This window comes from Platichthys flesus, chromosome 23, assembly GCF_949316205.1.
Source record: "Platichthys flesus chromosome 23, fPlaFle2.1, whole genome shotgun sequence".
NCBI lineage: Eukaryota > Metazoa > Chordata > Actinopteri > Pleuronectiformes > Pleuronectidae > Platichthys > Platichthys flesus.
In genome coordinates, this window is record NC_084967.1 from 15,620,745 (window position 1) to 15,626,410 (window position 5,666).

Here is a 5,666-nt window from a genome sequence, read left to right on the forward strand (position 1 = left end):
CAATTCAAACAATAGAACTGCTTACATGCTTCCATGGTTGTTAAGGAATACCTCCACTAGAGGGCGGCGCAGAGTTCCAGCATCAACGACCATGGTGACAGGTGGAGGTCGTAATAAAACAGGGTTAGGGTCAAACTTGCCTGAAAAAGTTGCACCATTGTAGAAATATCTTAGAAGAGTTATATAGTTGTTTCGCTTTAACTATTGCCTACACTGCCCCTCCCAGGATTTCTGGTGGTACTGCTCCGTTTCGTCCATTTCATCCATAACCTTTCAGAAGACTTGCAAAAATACGACAGAAGGAACGCAGAGCAGGACAAAATACTTTTTCCTTTTCTTTACCTAAAACCAAGGGAAAAGGTCTGTTGTCAGAAGGTCAAAGGTCAGTTCACCCTCCTCACAGAATCTATATTTTCTTGTTTGTCATTCTATGCAGGAAAGATTTGGTTTTGTAAAATCGTCTGTTGTTCCTTCTTCTCACTTTCTGAGTCCTGATTGTAGCTGATGCCAATTTTGGTCCGAGACCTCTTCAGGTAACTGTTCCCAATTATCACCAATTATCTTTCCTCTCGGCGCTGCCACGTGGAGATGATGACTCTGTTCGGAGTAGCTCTTTGATTTGATCTTTTTTAAATGTGGCAAAAATTCGAGTGTTTAATCACAGTTTGGGGTTTCGATCAGGGAGGGGGTGGAATTAATTTCCCCTGAGAAAAAACTTCATAGCAACAAAATCAACACAAAACACGACAAATCCTAATCCTTCTGGATGTGTGCAGATTTCCAAAGAGCATTTTGGGAAATGTAGGAACTTCTTAGATGAAGTTAAGAAAAAACAGGAAACTGCTGAAAAAAATAATCAAAATTTAATTACATCTTAGCAGCGTCAAATAAATGATCTCCCCTGGTGGAGTTCTCCTCTTTACAAGGATCAAGCTTGTGGTAATAATGATTTCCAACATAAAGAGATACGTATATGAGCCATAAACAAGTCTGAGGTGGAGTAAATAAAACAGACAACAAAAGATGCACAAAACACGGAGAGTGTGAGACGGAGAAGAGGAGGAGGAGGAGGAGGAGAGGGGCACTCTGGGAAAATGAGAGAGCAATATGTCAGCATGGTAACACATCTAAAAGTCACCGAAATGCCAGGTCACCGTGGTCGGCGGGGAGAATCAAACCACACGGCGAGTGTGTGAGAGCACCTTGCATCCAGCAACATCACACACACACACACACACACACACACAAATAGAGACACACACTTAAAAAAAGTGACAGCTGCCGCCGCGGTCAACAACTCTGTCGTCGACTGCCTGTGATTGCTTTGTTATATGTGACGATACTTTGTGCCGCTCCTCTTTGATGATTATTCTTTTAATAAAGCCTCTGAAGGTGTGTGTGTGTGTGTCTGTGTGTGTGTGTGTGTGCTACACTATATGTCACAGGCACATTGTCTCACACAGAGTCAGGTGGGAGGACGGTGAAGCGAGCGCGTGTTAATATTTTAATTCCAGCTTCATTAATGTTTCACACGGATTCGGGTGCGATGTACAAACGGGTGACGATGCCCCCCCCAAAGCTCCCACAATGCACTGCGTCACACCGGCAAACCATGCAGAGCTTTGCTTCGCCGCAGGAGTAAACGACTTCTCCTCCTGCAGGTCTGACTGTTTGAGTTCGGCTGTCGTGCAAAATCCAGCCGAGGCGAAACCCTGGTAGTCCATCGCCACCGCCCCCCCACCACTGAACCTTGAGGAATCTCGAAAGTAGAGAATTCTCGGTCGCTGGAATATGAGACGTCTGAGAGGATGTAATCTCACAGCTCACCCCCCCCCCCCCCCCCCCCCCGACTACCAGAACCAGACATATTGAGTTTTATGGGAACCAGCAGCTTTTTCACTAGAACACCTTAACACAAAAATAAATTTGTCTACAATTGTGAGAGACAATCTCTGATTTAAAATTAGCTGCAGTAGCTCAGGGTGCAGCGGTGGGTTTTCAAAATGTCTCACTCAGAAAAACACAATCTGACAAACTGGTGTTGTCGGTTTATCAATTATTAAATTGGATGTTTTATGTTCTGATGCTGAAAAAGCCAATTAGCCAGCGTTTCCTTTTGTCAGATGCATTAATAATATCTAAAGACAAACAAAGTTTCTCCCATTTAGCGAAAGATCAAGAATTGGATCCACGATCCAACACTCCACGTGTTGCAGCCGTCAATCACGACTTTTCACTTCATTTTTTATCTCATCAAACAAACTAATTAACACCTTAAAACTTATCAGAAGCAGCAACACTCGAACACAAATCTGTGAGATAACAACTACCTCATTTATTTCACGTGTACTTAGATTTTTCCTTTGAATCTACATTCTACACACACACACACACATAAATACACACGATGACTTACTCCCCCTCCTCTGAAGACACCTCAAAGGGTATTTGCTGTGTGTCGGGCTGTGATGTGCTGGGTGGAGTGGGAGTGAGTTCAGTGGGAGATGGTGGTGGAGTCACCGGGAGGAGAAGCAGCTCGGCTCTCAGCGGAGTCGGCTCGGCTCATTACGGCAGCTGCCGAGGAAGCTTTGAACAAAACACCGGTGTGTGGAACCAGGGGGCCGCGACTCGGAGAAGTTTAATGACATCAGCAGCACTGGAGGAAGACAGAGGAGAAGAGGAAGACCAGGGAGAAGAGGAAGACCTGGGAGAAGAGGAAGACCAGGGAGAAGAGGAAGACCAGGGAGAAGAGGAAGACCAGGGAGAAGAGGAAGACCAGGGAGAAGAGAGGAAGACCAGGGAGAAGAGGAAGACCGGGGAGAAAAGAGGAAGACCGGGGAGAAGAGGAAGACCTGGGAGAAGAGGAAGACCGGGGAGAAGAGGAAGACCAGGGAGAAGAGGAAGACCGGGGAGAAGAGGAAGACCGGGGAGAAGAGGAAGATCAGGGAGAAGAGGAAGACCAGGGAGAAGAGGAAGACCAGGGAGAAGAGGAAGACCGGGAGAAGAGGAAGACCAGGGAGAAGAGGAAGACCGGGGAGAAGAGGAAGACCGGGGAGAAGAGGAAGATCAGGGAGAAGAGGAAGACCAGGGAGAAGAGAGGAAGACCAGGGAGAAGAGGAAGACCGGGGAGAAGAGGAAGACCAGGGAGAAGAGGAAGACCGGGGAGAAGAGGAAGACCGGGGAGAAGAGGAAGACCAGGGAGAAGAGGAAGACCGGGGAGAAGAGGAAGACCAGGGAGAAGAGGAAGACCAGGGAGAAGAGGAAGACCGGGGAGAAGAGGAAGACCGAGGAGAAGAGGAAGACCAGGGAGAAGAGGAAGACCAGGGAGAAGAGGAAGACCAGGGAGAAGAGGAAGACCAGGGAGAAGAGAGGAAGACCAGGGAGAAGAGGAAGACCAGGGAGAAGAGGAAGACCAGGGAGAAGAGGAAGACCAGGGAGAAGAGGAAGACCAGGGAGAAGAGAGGAAGACCAGGGAGAAGAGGAAGACCAGGGAGAAGAGGAAGACCAGGGAGAAGAGGAAGACCATCCTCACACGGACACGATGAAGGTCCAGTGTGGTCACAACGATATCTATACGTTTTTAATCCATGTTCATTTGCATTTGGTTGGTTTGTTGTTAAAATGATGAAAACAAAAACTACTTGTTGGACAGAAGCAATTTCGGGTCAGGAAGGAAACCGTTAAAGGATCAGTGATCAGACTGTAGTGCCATCTAGTGGTGAAGCATCATTTAGCAGCTGAATACCAGCATTACAGATTATCTGTGTGTAAGACCACACATAAATATTCCATTTCCCCTCCCGACTGCATCTTCATTGTGCTTAAATGGAAAAATAAAACCGACACCAATTAGAACGACAAACGAGCACAAGCGGCAAAATGATGAACTGTTTGTTTCGGGGGGGAATCGATTCCGATAAAAAGCCTTTGATGCTGGAAGACGGTGGTCGACTTCAAAAGGTGATTTAATGAGCCGCCTGATTTGGGAACAGTTTTAAAGCGTGAGGAAGATAAATGTGATGTTTAAGGTTGTGATGAAAGAACGCAGCCCAAGTGAGCCCAGCTTCTTATTAAACACGTATTTACCAACGTGCAACAGGCGACCTGGACCACGGCTCCGTTCTCCAACTTGGCCTTTGAAAATGGGAGAATTCTAATGAGTCTCTTTCCTTTCTCACTCGCAGTTAGTTCACACACACACACAGACACACACACACACACACACGTGGAAACACACACACACACAGTCACGTAGCCACACAGTCTAATGAGTGTGCCTTGCACTTTCCTCATTAGCCACACAGTCTTATCGCAGGCATCAAATGCAATGCACCGCCACCCCTGACAGGAAGGAGGGTATAAGGAGGGAAGGAGATCTTCTTCTCCTGGTTTCTCCTCTTTTTTCCCTCCTCGCTCCGAAGGTTAAAACATTTCATTATGCAGCCACATCCACACACACATCCACACACACACACATCCACACACACACACCACACACACACACACACACACACACACACACACACACACACACACACCTCCCCGTCTAATGTCGACTAACTTGAAAAACCACGGCCGAGATCTTCTCCTCTCTCTCTCTCTCTCCGTGGGCTGAGGCTATAGTTGCTATAGCAGTGATGCACATCTCTCACCATGCAGAAGATAGAGAGAGAGAGATAGAGAGAGAGAGAGAGAGAGAGAGAGAGAGAGAGAGAGAGAGAGGTCACCAGCTCAACCCCTCGGAGTCACAGGACCGAACAGGAAACAGCCTCCCCTGCAGCGGCGCAGCGTGGAAGAGCCAAAGAGCAAAACACAAAATACCTGTGAACAACACAACCTGACTAGAGCTTCTCAAAGAGTTTCAAGTGTCACACACACACACGAGTGTCACAACAGCTCGAGTCGCACACGCTTGTTTCGTGACACAACCGTCAACATGACAGCAGCTTGTTTTGCGCAAAGTCTGTCATTGTAGTCAGGGTGGCGGGGGGGAGGAGGGGGGGGGGGGGGGCAGGAAATGAATCAGAATCTTTTCATTTTGTTTAGTTTTTTTGTGTTTTTGTCACAGGACAAGTTTGTCAAAAAAGAAAGAAGAAGAAGAAGAAGAAGAAGAAGACAGACTCACAAAGACTTAAGAAAACTATAGAGAGGGCGGATATTGTGCGGGAGTGAGGGAAGGGTGTGAAGAAGAGGGTGGGGGTGGGGGGGGGTTCGCTCTTCTTCAGCCCGGAGCCACCGCCGAGTCATTAGAGGAGATTTGTCACGTTAACAAAGCGGGAGGGATCGGCCCTTTTTGAAAAGAGGCAAGATAAAGGAAGACGAAGACGTGGAAGACACAAAGACGCCGGGTGGGAAGAAAGGGATTTGGAGACGGAGGGGAGGAGAAGAGGAGGAGAAGAGGAGGCAGGGAGTGAGACTGATGGGGGGGGGGGGGGGTGGATGGAGCAGAGGTTATTTTCCGGAGGAGAAGCTGTTTATGCCTCGATTTAAAAAAAAAAAACCACTTGGATGTCATGTGTTTGATGTTCAGAGCTTTCAGGAAGTTATTTTGTGTTTGTGTGTTTACTTTCATCGTGCAAATGGACGACTCGTCCTTCGCCCTGTCTTCACGTGCACGCCGGACGCTCGTCTTCTTCGTGGGTGGACGAGGAGGTGATGGAGATCAG